This window comes from Ascaphus truei, chromosome 3, assembly GCF_040206685.1.
Source record: "Ascaphus truei isolate aAscTru1 chromosome 3, aAscTru1.hap1, whole genome shotgun sequence".
Classification (NCBI taxonomy): domain Eukaryota; kingdom Metazoa; phylum Chordata; class Amphibia; order Anura; family Ascaphidae; genus Ascaphus; species Ascaphus truei.
Genome location: NC_134485.1, coordinates 420,292,916 through 420,307,878, shown reverse-complemented (window position 1 = coordinate 420,307,878; position 14,963 = coordinate 420,292,916).

Genomic DNA, 14,963 nt, shown 5'->3' with positions numbered 1-14,963 from the left:
GATGATTGCACTGCAGGAAGAAACAGTATCACAATTGGCACATCTCCACAGAGTCTTCATTGAAGTGCCTAAACAGTTGCAAAAAATCAACACCTCATTCGAAGCATTAGTTGTTCAGCAAACCCAAGCAAATTACTTGAGAATGACTAATGTACCACAATTCAACTTGAACACCTCACAGGCAGGATCTGTACATGCTGGTCAGTTTTCACCACATGCATCTGATCTTCATTCACCAGGTCCGAATGTTACCGGTCAAGTAGCAGACATTGCTGTGCAGGTTCCTGACGACATCCTACCGCTGCCATCTGTACAAAATCAGCAGATGACACCTACAAAGGAGGCGACAAAAAAAAAACAGCACAAGCAGTTACTACTGACCAGTTTTTGGTCAAAAACAAAAAAAGACACACATGAAACAGAACAACCATCACTTGTGCAGTGTCTAGCAACTTGCTCACATGTGTCAGTGGGCACAAGCCCTGTCCGTGAACAGTCACTGCCCAAAAGCCCTGTAGGTGAGTCACTGCCCAAATGTCCTGTAGGTGAGCAGTCACTGCCCAAAAGCCCTGTAGGTGAGTCACTGCCCAAAAGTCCTGTAGGTGAGCAGTCACTGCCCAAAAGCCCTGTAGGTGAGTCACTGCCCAAAAGCCCTGTAGATGAGTCACTGCCCAAAAGCCCTGTAGGTGAGTCACTGGCCACAAGCCCTGTAGGTGAGTCACTGGCCACAAGCCCTGCCCGTGAAGTGCCAGAGGCCACTCAAAGTGGCTCTGTTGTGGCTAAAGTTGTTGCAAAAAGAAAAAGGAAAATCCAAGAGACAACAAGCAGGCCTGTTACTCGCTCTCAAAAGGAACAAAAAAAATAAATGTTATAATTCACTAAATATGTCTTTGGCCTTGTTTTGTTGACTTCAGATTATCTAATTCATATTGTATGTATGCTGAAGACTGTGTTGTTTCCAAACTTTCAAGTATGTTCTTGTACACGTGAAGTTTTGGAAATGTTAACAGTCATAATTAATGATTAGTGTTATTAATATTGATGTATGAATCGTGTATTCAGTAATGGTCCACCAGGAGCCAGTTGCTAAGTTTAGAGAAGCTGGCATTGACTTTGCAGCAAAACATTGCATTTGGGTGTGTTACTTGATGTAATCATTGCATGTGCATATTATTCACATGCAATTAAAAAAACACCTATTTAACTGCAAACATCTTTCTTGTACGTGTACAGCAGGATTATGTGTTAAATATTACTTACCTTTGCCTTGCTTGGGCATTGTAATGTTGTCCTTTAATCATTTATGTGTTCTTGTTTCAAGAACATCTCTGAATGTATACTAATATATATATGTAGTATGTATGGATATATGCACACACACACACACACACACACACACACACACACACACACACACACACACACACACACACACACACACACACACACACACACACACACACACACACACACACACACACACACACACACACACACACACACACACACACACACTGTGTGTGTGTGTGTGTGTGTGTGTATGTATATATAGTACTATCTCAACTGGTATAGATGTATTTACAAAAAACATACACTTCATGCTTCCTTGTGAAAACACAGTATTTTAATAATACAGGCCTAATGTTTGAGAACTATACTAAGTGTGAGCCTCTAACAGTATTGGGTGCAAACAAATGTTTATTACTTAATTCACTCATGTTTATCACCATTTAAATAGGTTTCATACAAGGCCTACTTACTGCCATCAATATGTTGTGTGTACTCCTGCAATATAAAAAAAAAAAAAAAAAACATTATATATATATATATATATATATACACACACAATATATATATATATATATATATATATATATATATATATATATATATATATATATACACACACACTATATATATATAGATATATACACACACACACTATATATATATATATATATAAACACACACACTATATATATATATATATATATATATATATATATACACACAATATATATATATATATATATATACACACAATATACATATAGTACAATATACACTTTATATATATATATTTATGAGAGAGATATATTTATATATATATATATAGATACACATGTATTTAAACTCCTGCAGACAGGGAGTTAACCAGACTTTCAAATACACACAGAAATGTCTGCGGGAAAGAAACATTTCATTTTGCAGGTGTGTGTATTTCCTGATATGGCTGTCTAAGCACTATTTTCACACAGTGCTCTTTGTTATTTTTCAAGAAAACTCAATGTTACTTAATTAAAAGTGTAGGAATGTTTTCAGAAACGAGATAAAAAAAAGGATACATGTTTGTCCCACAAGCGGCTATCAGAAACCACAAATGTTCAACCAATTAAAACTACAGATCCAATTGGCGTTTGAAATGAGGAGTAAAAGTTTATACTTTTGTTGACCTTGAAAAGGAAACACAGCAATTTGTTAGCCATTGAGCAGTTTCATTTTTATGAGCAAAGGACAGATACCTGCACACATCTTTTTTGCTAATCTGCAATGGCTGATGAATTCGTTAAAAATCAGAATCCGCAGTTAGGGTATAAATACATGGTATCAGAAGCAATTTTATCAACTTGCGGACACAAAGCGAGCACACGCCAAATCTATGATTTGATTCGAGCAAAATATCCTTATTACCAAGACCGTGGGCATGCGCGCAATTTTAATTCCTCAGTAAGATTCACTTTATCAACTAATGACTGTTTTGAACGTGTGCAGGATAAGCTAGAAGACAAGTATGGTTTCTGGAAGATTGCGAAGGAAAAACATTTCACCGTGAAAGAGGGCACACATATTGTGCTTAAAGGCATATTTATTCCTAATGCCAATAGCAATGGATCCGCTACTACTGTTCCGTGTGAATCGATACCTGCTGCAATATCTGCACCCTCCATTCCTGAAACCCACATTGTACAAGAACAAAACTACTATGATTATGTAGCAAGCCTTTCAGCTGAAAATGCATTGGAATGGGTACCCGAATAAATGAACCTACCTCCGGACCAATTGTTTGAAGAAAGCAGTGGCGATTCCTATGAGCGCTTCATGGAGGAGATGTGTGTCATACTGGATTCAGCGTTTGGGTCAAGCGTGGATGAAAATGCCTTGCATTTCTGGAGCGACCAGTTGCAGGCAGACGAAGAGTTAATTCTAGAAGAATGGTAAATATAACAATCGTTATGCGTTGACTCTGCGTTTACATTTTTTTTTTTTTTGTAACCACCATTTTCACTTTCAATGCGTGGATACAGCGTAACATTGCAGACTGCATAACATGTAGCGATCACAAAGAAATTGTTTCCTAATACAATATAGTAGAACCTGAAAGAGTAGTACACATTGCTGACGGAATAAATATACGTACTTTCCTATCCCTTTAAACATATTAGCAACATTTTACCATAACTCTAACACATACCTGTTTTGTTATCATGCAACATCTACAACATTTAAAACCGGGTCCACCACGTATGACGTGGGACCCTTGTCATGGGCCAAGGCGTCCTTAAAAAGGATTACGGATGTAAGTCCCGCCCCCAAGCGACGTGTGCGCCTCAAAGCCTATTGGCTGTCATGTTTTGTTATAGTAACGGTAACTGCAGTGTGTCATGCGTGCGGCTCACTGTTTGTAGGCGTCAACTGGGCGTTAGCCGAATGTTAATTGAGTGGGAGGAGTGTTAGCGTGTGTTTCACGCTGGCGTAACATGACGTCACACGTATTGCATTTGCGCATTGTGTTATCGGCCGTGCTTTCTGTCCAAACACGTCTGTTTAAAAAGAATACAGATGTACTCGTTTAGAACGAATGTAGTTTCGTCCTCATTGTATTTGAAATAAAGATTTTATGTTTACTGGTATTTTCAACATGTATTGAACGCACAACGTACGCTTTGTTTTGCGCATGCGCTAACAGTTAGTGGAGCCAAGCGTGAAGTGCGTGCGCACACTAAGATGTGCGCGCACATTTGTCAGTATACAGGCAACGTTCACTTCATATACATAGTTATGCCTGCTACAAATTTAAAGAAACATTTCATACTGATGTACACTTGTACTTCTAACATATAAGTGAGTGACGTGTGTATGTACACAATCATATAGAGCTGTGTAACGCGTTGTCACGGATACATATATAGTAAGGTGCCATCTTTGACCATCATGTGTTTGCTGTATTTCAGAGATGTCGGGGAAGATACAATCGGATCAATGTATGATTTCAGAAGAGTCTACCTTTATATGAGGTGATTGTGAGGAGGAGCCACCGACTACTATACTACATATGGAACTAATTTTATATTGCTTGCAGCGCTTATTAACAAACAATTAAAAATGTGATACCCTTATGCCTATATTGCATAAGCACTTAATTAACATAATGATGTTGCAAAAGAGTGCCTCATGACTTTTTATGGAGTGTTCTTTAATTGCTACTAGCATTTTATGGCATGGTGTGTTTTATATATAACAACCATTCCCACTCTGCTAACACATTTGTGTATTCTATTGTGTAATGGAACGTATGACTGTCGAAACTATGTAACAATAATAATAATATGAGCATGTTCATGTATAGCGCTGCTAGTTGTACGCAGCGCTTTACAGACACATTTTTCAGGCTGAGGTCCCTGGCCCGTGGAACTTACAATTTATTTTTGGCCGCCTGAGGCACAGGGAGATAAAGTGACTTGCCCAAGGTCACAAGGAGCCGACACCGGGAATTGAACCAGACTCCCCTGCTTCAAACTCTCAGTGCCAGTGTGTGTCTTTACTCACTGAGCCACTCCTTCTCCCAATGTAAAGGACACTTACAACCAACTAGCCATTTCTTGTTAAAAATCTCTTGTTACATGGGTATGTTGATAAAATGGTTTGGGACTGTAGCAAATAATGTTATTGGCCAGATGTTGTGGTCCCCTACAATTCATGATGTTCTGAATATTACATCAACATCATGTAATGAAGTACGTTTCTGTGTATATTTCATTAACCTAACTAACTATTGTTTACTGTGTTTATTAAACGTTCTAAAAATAAATAGTATAGTAAATATGATGATATGAGCTACCATAATAAAGCTGCTGTTATCATTTGTCGGTGTTATACATGGATCCTACACAAATTGATACAGACACAAACAGTTGTCTTAAAAAGTGTGTCTATGCTAATGTGCATGTGATTGACGTTACAATTGTAAGAATACTTGATAATTATCATCATGATAATGATGAAGTGACGTGATTGACATTCCAAAAATATTACCAACATTGTCATATTGGGAAATTAGGAATGCTAAATTACATTAACATTTGCAACAAAATTGTGGTTTCTGTTAACAGTTTTACACTTGGTACATGTAGGACACATCCACACACGTGTGACTTATACATACACATGTCACAAATTTAAATTAATGTTGACTATTAATTCCTAGCATTAATAAACACCTACATTGCTAAATAAAAGATGTAGTACGCATTGTTGTGATTACAGGCATTCATGCATGGAGTGTTATGATCAGTCAATTTCATCCGTGATGAATGATCTCCCGTAAGTAAACAAATAAGTACAGTTATCCCCTTTTCTCCAAACACCTCTATATTACATTAATGGAATTTATAAGGAAACATACATAAAATGTGATGAAATGTGAGTAATCATTTTCTAATACAATGCACATGAAACCTCAAGAGTAGCTAAATGCATATACATGATACAGAAAGTACATGTATATGACATTTGTGTTTAAACCAATATGTTGGGTTTTTACTTCAAATAATTATAGGAAGATTGAGGTAGGCACATCTTATGAGAGATGTCAGCAAATATACATACCGTGATCAGTCATACTGGAGATATACCTATAATGCAATGGAACAATATGTAAATTGCAAACATTGACATGCCATCTTCAGTACCGTAAGCAACACAGCAAAGTGTGTATTTGGTGTTAAATGTGCAACACCATGTATATTTAATGACATTCAACATGTTAAGCAGCCTGGTGTACACATCATATGGATGTACATGTTACACTGCACCAATAACATTGTATTTAAGCATACTAGAAGAATGAGTGAGTATGGGCATACTATGGGTATTGTGTTTGCATAAGGAACAACACAATGCTAAAATATTAGTGCTTTGTTACCCCAGTTGTATTCACATACACACAACTAATGTACAATGGAAGAGGGATTATATAACCTGTGCAACAATAACATACCGGTGCCACATCCCTTTGTGCACACAGCAGAGAAAAGAAAGGTGTGCAACCCATATTCATCTGTGTCCTAACAGAAGGTTATATAAAGAAACATTATTGTTAAGATAACATAATTTAACTATAAAAGTAGTACTAGGAACATATCTGTTTTTACTTACAAGAAAAAAATGAATTGATGAGATTCTGGCGTGTCTGGCCACCACTGGCTGTTTGTTCATTTTCAGCAGCTACATGGGTGGGATGCTCGTCTACCAAAGGCTCAGCTAGGTCTGATTGTACATTGTGCCTGAGTGCAACATTGTGCAAAATGCAACAGGCAAGGATAATATCAGACACTTTTTGAGGCTTGTATAGAAGAGCCCCACCAGTTCTGTCCAGACACCTAAATCTGGTCTTGAGTAGGCCAAATGTCCTCTCTATAACAGATCTTGTAGATATATGGGCTGCATTGTACCTCTCCTCTGCTTCAGTTTGAGGGTTTAGCACCGGAGTCAAGAGCCACGGCCTAATTCCGTATCCTGAGTCACCTATAATGAATGGAGCACACATAAGCTGACATTAGTTATCAAATTGTACAATGCCAACATTCCTAAATAAAAATGTGTTTTGTGTTAGAACATGTAAATCTGTACTCACCCAGCAGCCAACCATGTTCAAAATGTCCCTCTTCGAACGCATGGAAGACTGAAGAGTTCCTCAGGATAGAGGAATCGTGACTGGAACCAGGGAATTTGGGTACCACATGCATTATCCTCATCGTCGCATCACATACCACCTGTACATTGAGTGAATGGTAGTGCTTACGATTGCGGTACACATGCTCACTCTGACTAGGTGCAATCAAAGCAACATGTGTGCAATCGATTGCACCCAGCACAGATGGTATCCCTGCTATATTATAAAAGCCAGTCCTGACTTCCAGCCACTCTGTTGCCTCTGTAGGAAAATGAATATAATTCCTAGCGCGTCTATTGAGTGCATAGAGAAACTGGGTAAAGGCCCGCGAGAATGTAGATTGCGAGACCCCGCCCACTATGCCCACAGTTGTCTGGTATGACGCGGAAGCAAGATAATGTAATGAGCACAGCATTTTAACAAGCCCAGGGACTGCACGACCTCTGGCTGTGAAAAAATCTAAATCTCCCCTTATCTCCCCATAAAGAGATAAGATTGCTGCTGTACTCAAACGATAGCGACTTACAATCTCCTCCTCACTCATCCCATCTAACAGGGTTCTCTCCCTGTACAGATGCGGACGAGGCACAACTTGTCTCCTCTGTCTTCTCCTCTGATCTCCTGTCCCTCTACCTGTCCCTCGGCCTGTCCCTCTCCCTGTCCCTGTCGTATCCGCGTGACTGTCCCTGTCACTATCCCTCGGTGTGTCCCTCCCTTGCCCTATATCATTCTCTTGATCATCAAGCATGTCATAGAAAAGAATGTTCCTGCGTCTCCTAAACAATCGCAACATTTTGAAATGAATGAGCAGGTAATGGGCGTCCTTTAAATAGGTATGTGATGATGTCAGGTGACATAGTAAAATGCAAGGTGTTACATTAACATAATAAAGTACTTGTGTGGCAAGCTGTGTGCAGTTGTTCTTAGAAGTATTTGTTGTGTGTATTCTGCAGGGAATGATGATATTTGCCAATGATGTGACGTGAAGCTTTGTACAAAGATTGCTTGAAAATAAATAGTGTAATGTGCAATGCATGTAACACTTGTGAACGCAAGAGTCAGTCATGTAATTAGACAAAAAGGCTGAGATTGACGTGGGAAAAGTTTGGTGTAACGTGTAATTAGCCATGTTATTGTCACATGTTGACAACAATGAATAGTCGTGTGCATATGCATGCATTTCTGTAATGAGGATAGTTGCTATAGAATGAGTTTACAAGGTGTCCCAATGATGAATTACTGTACATGTGTGTATAAGTTAGGTTGAAGTGCTTGTAATGCTACGGTTACAATGTAAACATGCAATGTGATTGAGCGTCCAATAAGTGACGTCATGAAAATAGGGAGTACCCAAAACTAGATGTAAACATGAGAAGACAGATGTACATGAACGTTTAAAGATGCGTGACACATTACAAGCATTGTGTAATGTAAAGGAACATGAATATACGGTGTATGTGTGACATGTGTGACATGTGTAACATCATGTAAATAATTGTCGCTCAGTTCAGTAAAATGTGTGATATGATGTGAGGTTCTCCTTTAAGAGTTGAGTATAGTATTTTCCCTTGCCACACCATCACATGATGAGTAATGTGACCCGCAAATGCTGAAAACATGTAAAAGTAGAATGTTATGCAAATAATACACGTCAGCTGTGACACAATGCAGGGAATGCCCCCCACACTGTAATGCAAATGACGTTTGTATTGTGAGCAATGAAACGTAAACAGTACTATACTGTTATACGTCCCCGCTCCATTGACTCCATTGATGTACAGAAGATTTTTTTTTTCTAAGTGCCGTTCCGGCAGCCTTAGCGATCGTTCTCCCGTCCAAACTGCCAACTTTAGTTGGCGGGAGAAATTGGCCATAACATCTCAATTTCGTAGTGCCGATCAGCCCCGATAAGCTGATTTTTTTTATTGAATCCAGCCGATTTAAAAAAGTGGCGATCAGTGGCGAAAACAGGCTTATCGGCAGCCGACTGGCCATAACAAAATTATCGGCGCCGAAACCTGCCGAAATCAAGCACTTATCGACGCTTACTGAATCTCAAACCCAATTTTGGCTATAAAATGCCGAAAAATACCTTATCAACGCTTACTGCATGAGGCCCTTAATTCGATTAGGGGTAGACAGAAAACAGCATTCAAATATGGTTTTTACCTAGCATTGTCACTTGCATATACTATATAATACACACAGCAAAGGCTTCAATGAGAGGATTTAGAGATGGTTTTTACCTGAGGAGAGAAGAAGGATAAGATCCATTAGATAAAGAGTTCCTTCCTTTTAAACTTGAGTTGTTCAGTAGTCCTGCCACTTATAATGGACCACTTGGAATATGAGCTACATGTGAAGTGAAAGGTGGTAATCCAGGGACCATAATGAGAAAATACCTAGAAAAGGGAGGGGTTAGTCTCCCACAAGTTGCTTACATATTCACTTGCAGGCAATTAGGCCAAATATATTTACACCTTAATCTCATAGATTTGCACATCATGTAAATATATTTATTTCACATATATTGATAACCCATTAGGCAGAAGCGCAGGGATTCACTTTCCGTTTTTCACAATTGGATGACAATTACCTGGACCCAATTACCTTTTGCCAGATAACGTGGGAAGCAATCTGGTACCTGCCCCCAGGTAGCTGGCACATGCGAACAATCCTTCAGCCAGGGTCCCATTTTCCTAACCCCACTCTAAAGAGTTGGTGCCTCCAAGTCTTCCAGATGGGGATCTGGACAAGAAAACTCTGACTTTAAGTGTGAATTATGGCACTAAATACAAGTACCCAAGTCCTGCTCTTCCCCGCCGTAGACTACTTAATCAGGGTGGAAGAGCCTTTGTTCAGGGTATTCCCTGTAGACATAGTGTCGCCCCCTGGCCATTAACATACCTCATGGGTCAGTAACTTTCGTGGGCATTACAGTAGGCATGGAATACAGTACATATTTCACAATCTTTATACCTAAATATAATCTGTTTGGTGGGTCCAAAATGGCTGAAATTTGCCATGCCCCCATGCCGGAGGTGACTTTAAATTGTGGCCAAATCTCAGCTTTGTATGACCCACCGAACCGGAGTTACGACTTTCACTTTTAATTCCCATAGGGAACAATGGGGCTTTATACGCCATTGGAGTCAATGGGAAATCAGTGCATTTCACTCCGCCATTGGAGTCAATGGCAACCACACTTTATACAGTTAAATCCTCTCTGTTCGGGTGAGAGGGCTGGAAATTGCCATGCAATCATGCCGGAAGTGTGTCCGCATGATGTCCAAATCCCAGCCCTTTAGCCCTTACCGTACCGGAGATATGAGTATCAGAGTTATACACTTTTACACTTAGCCGTTTTAACCTAGCGGCTTTTCTCCGCCATTGTGGTCAATGGCGTGACCCTCGTGGCGGACACGACCCTTTCTCACGGTCATTGCCCGTCGGACCCTGTTGGGGTCGAGTGAGGGGGTCCCCCCAAGCCAGGGGCAAAAATAATTTTATTGTTAGCTGCCCTAGAACAAAAGTTACACACTTTAATTGATGGTGAACTTGGCCGTAACCTAGTTCCCACGGCAATTCAGTGATCAAGCTCTTTTCATTGAAACAGTAGCTGTTTTTGTATACTGCGGGTTGGCAGGCATCCAACTCATTCTAGAGAGCGGATTCGAGGTATTCCCACTGAAAAGCATTGCGCCATTCATTTAAATGGGGAGCTCCGCTCATCCTCTCGGGCGCCATCTGCTGGTCTTCCTAGGTATCGGGCAAAAACCTTTAAATCTCCATAGACTTCTATTGAGCTCCAATGGCGACTTATGGGACCGGACTGCAAATGGTGGGTAAAAAGGCGGGAAGGGGAACAAAGGGCCATAAACAGTCAAACACTGTTAACCCTTTCCCTCCCGACCTGATCCTAGTGTATGTGCTTGGTGAATACGGTGTAGAAGCAGAAACACAATTATTCAGGAACATACATTACAACTGAAGGGGGGGACACATATTGTATTCAGGCAGGGGAATAAAAACACATGTAATCATTATTACAGTTAACCCCTCGCCTCCCACATGATGGTAGGGGTGGCCAGCCGGGGTGTAACCCCTTTATTACCGTGCCAAATCCCCCTCCCGTGACAACCAGCCTGACCTGCTAGTGCATAAACATGTCCGGATCCATCTGCTCCTTACGCAACAGTTCAAGTTGATCCTGTGTTCTGGAAGCCTCAACAGTCTCTGTCACTGTCAGAATGGAATTACATGAGATCTATGATGACAATAAGGAAATAGCAGAGGACAAAAGTGACAATGACAGCAGAGTTTAAAGCAAAAAGAACCAAAATAAAACCAAATCAATGCTACAGTACAACCTGCTTCCTCTTAAACAGGGCTAATTTCCACAACAACCTGTTCCCCTGTGTGAGGATTGGGCACAGGCTCCGCCTCTGTCAAGCTCCAGTCGCCTGATTGGGCCTGGCTTCTCTCCTGCCTGCAGGTGTAATCCTGCATCTGATTCGTCGCTCCTGCTAGTTAGGCTCAGTCTCTTCCACCAAGAAGTTGGCTGAGCATAAACTTCTTGTGACGTCATGCTGGTCGCAAGTATTCTGCCTTGTCTTGTCTTATATTGCCTTGCCTTAACCTGTTTTTGACTCCGCTGATTTCTCCTATCCTCGACCATGGCTAGTGACCCCTACGATCCGCCCCCCTCCAACACTGACCCGGCTACACGACAACGAACCTGCACACCGGACGCGGCTACGCGGCTTCAGGTCGGTATATCAATATTCCCACCTCATCCCTGAGGTCCCGTCCTGTTTGCGGCGAGCACTCGTTACACCCTGACACAGACTGAATGGGCACCACAGCAGGCAGTTCTGCAGGCCCACATTCAACCAGGGTTAAAGCAGGCCCAGTACTTCGCATACTCCAGCGCTTGGTACCTGCAGGAACAGTCGCTGGTACATCAAGGCTCTTCTGCGCGCACTGCCAACTGAGCCTGAAACAGTTCTCCATTACCTCACTAGTCTCACAGCACGGGCAGAGCCCCTCCTACCCTGGCTGCTACTGCCACCGCTCATTTTATACATAAAAAATAGTTTTTGTGTGTGTCTCCATATTGTGCTTGTGTCTCTGTGACTGTGTGTGTTTCTCTGTCTCTCTCACCCTGTGCAGCCAGAAACCTGTTTCACCCTCTCTCTCTCTCTCTCAAATCACAGATACGTGGGCATGGCAGCGTCACGTGGCATGCTGTACTTCCAGCCAGGTGGGATTTTAACGATGAATTACTCCACCTTCGTACTTTTCCTTAATTTACGACGGATTAGAAATATACACAATCAGCGGGATAGATTTACGTTAATCCCGCGGGGGAGGGGTTATATTTAAAACCGGACATCCGGGCAACATCGGGGAACTTTAAATAATCCACACGGATTGAAGTTGGAAAAACCCGCTGAGCCTGTATAAAGCCCCGAGAGAGCGACATAGTCAAGTGTATTATATCAGCGCAGTCATGTATAACACATTGTGAAACGCTGCGTATACTCCGTAAGGAAATACCTGCTGGTAAAAACACGGTGTGTCATCTGGGAGATCTGGTAATGCTGTGACCGGAGAAAACTCATGTGTAACCCTTCGTCTGCTGGAGGGGTGGGCAACGTATTGCAGAACAGGGTGAAGCCAGCCTGTCTGGCAGCCAAAGGGTAAATGATGCTGAATACAATAGGGAGTTAGGAGGAGATAAATACCTTAGGATGACCTGGAAATTACACAACTGCAGCGTTTCTATAAGAATCTCCCCTGCAGCCGCAGAACTGCTAATATCTACCTGTACAGTATGCTGGGGCTGCAATGCTAACGGAACAGGTGCACTGCTAATATCTACCTGTACAGTATGCTGGGACTGCAATGCTAAGGGAACAGGAGCACTGCTAATATCTACCTGTACAGTATGCTGGGGCTGCAATGCTAACAGAACAGGTGCACTGCTAATATCTACCTGTACAGTATGCTGGGACTGCAATGCTAACAGAACAGGTGCACTGCTAATATCTACCTGTACAGTATGCTGGGACTGCAATGCTAACAGAACAGGTGCACTGCTAATATCTACCTGTACAGTATGCTGGGGCTGCAATGCTAACAGAACAGGTGCACTGCTAATATCTACCTGTACAGTATGCTGGGGCTGAAATGCTAACGGAACAGGTGCACTGTGAGTATAACTTTTATTTCACCAAAAATAGGAGTCAGAGGCTTTTAAATTAAATATCATAACTAAATTCACGTTTGGTGCTTTTAGTCGGAGAAAAATCAGATCCCAGTGTAATTTTATTTTAATCCAAAATTGATCTTTTGCCAATTTGTAATTCATAGAAGTTAATTTAGCCAATTATGTGTGTTTGATAAAATATAGGATTCTCTTTTTTTGTACCCAATATTTGGGCAAGACTGGTGGCCAAATAAAACAAGAAGCAACACCCGATTCATACCCCCTTCCTATTTTCTCTTTGTGCTTAAATTTGGGTACTGTATGTACATCTTTCACAATTTTTAAATAAGTAGCATTTTTATAAAGCAACACCCTATTAAACAAAAATCCAGTTTATTTAAATGTAATTCCCCTTAAAACATTTTGGGACAGATTTTGCACAAGACCCAATCTCCAGTCTGCAAAACTGGGGCAAAAATACTTAAAGGAAAATCATTCCATTGAAATCAATGGTATTTTCTTCTTGGCTAAATCTGGTTTGCTTTCCCCCCCCCCCCAGTTTTACAGCCTTTGATACAGATATGTGTTATTTTTTTCAAAGTTGGACCAGTTTATAAAGAAGAAAACCCACACACGTACAATACCTTTTGGGGTGTTTTCACCCAAATTCGAACATTCAGTTAAAGTTCAACTGAAACTTCTGAATGGTCTTTAAACTTCGGATTTTGAACCTGCAGAAGTGCAGAACCTTACACAAGGGTGCGGTAGTTGCCAGCAATAAGACCAGGTTTAGGCAAGGAGAGGCACATTTTATCAACTAGGATTTCAAAAGAGGATGGGCTTAGGCAGGGGACAATTTAGCAGCGTAAATTGTAAGGAGTCTTCAACATAAAATAACATCCCTCCACCGGTCTTTGACCTTTCTTTCCTAAAAATTGAGTATCCCTGAACAGACATACTGTAGCTGCATTGGGAGTTTTATAAGTTAGCCATGTTTGGGGAGAATTATGGCTTTAGGCTTATGCAAAAGGCACCATGCGCTTTGTTCATCCAGTTTGGGCAGCAGGTTTCAAATACTGATATGGGCCACAGAGAGCCCTTTTTGGAATTTCAAAGTGGCATTAGTAGCGGTATGGGTAGGGTGACCAGACGTCCGAGTTTTTAAGGAAATGTCCCGGCAAACTTTTAAATGTCCCGGTTCTGTGGAGCAGAGAGAGGAGCAGGTTATGTGCAGGTCACTGACTCCTCCGGCCCACAGGTGGCTCTGCACATATCACACAGCTCTTCTCTCTCTGGTTGCAATGCAGTGAGTTGTTATGGTTAGGGGAGTTTGTGTGTGTGTGTCTGTGTGTGTGTCACTGATTGTGAGTATGTGTCACTGTGTGCATGAGTGTGTATCACTCTGTGTGTGTCTGTGTGTGTGTCACTGATTGTGAGTGTGTAAGTGTCTCTGTATATGTGAGTGTGAGTCACTATGTCAGTCAGTGTGTGTGTCATTGTGTGAGTGAGTATGTCTAACGATGTGAGTGAATGTCTGTCGCTGTCAGTGAGTGTGTTTGTGTCACTATCAGTGTGTGTCACTTTCAGTGTTACTGTCACTAGCTGTAGCAAAGGAAATGAGACACACAGGCAGGGGAAAGGCAGAGATTCTGAGATGTTTGGTTATAAGTGAATATCAGTGTACGAGTTGGTGAGAATCACTCTTGTGGTCCATATGGTCTCATTTATACTGAGGGGGTATGGGGGGAGGAGGGGGATAGGGAATGGATGGAGGAGGAAGGGGGAGAGAGAATGGATGGA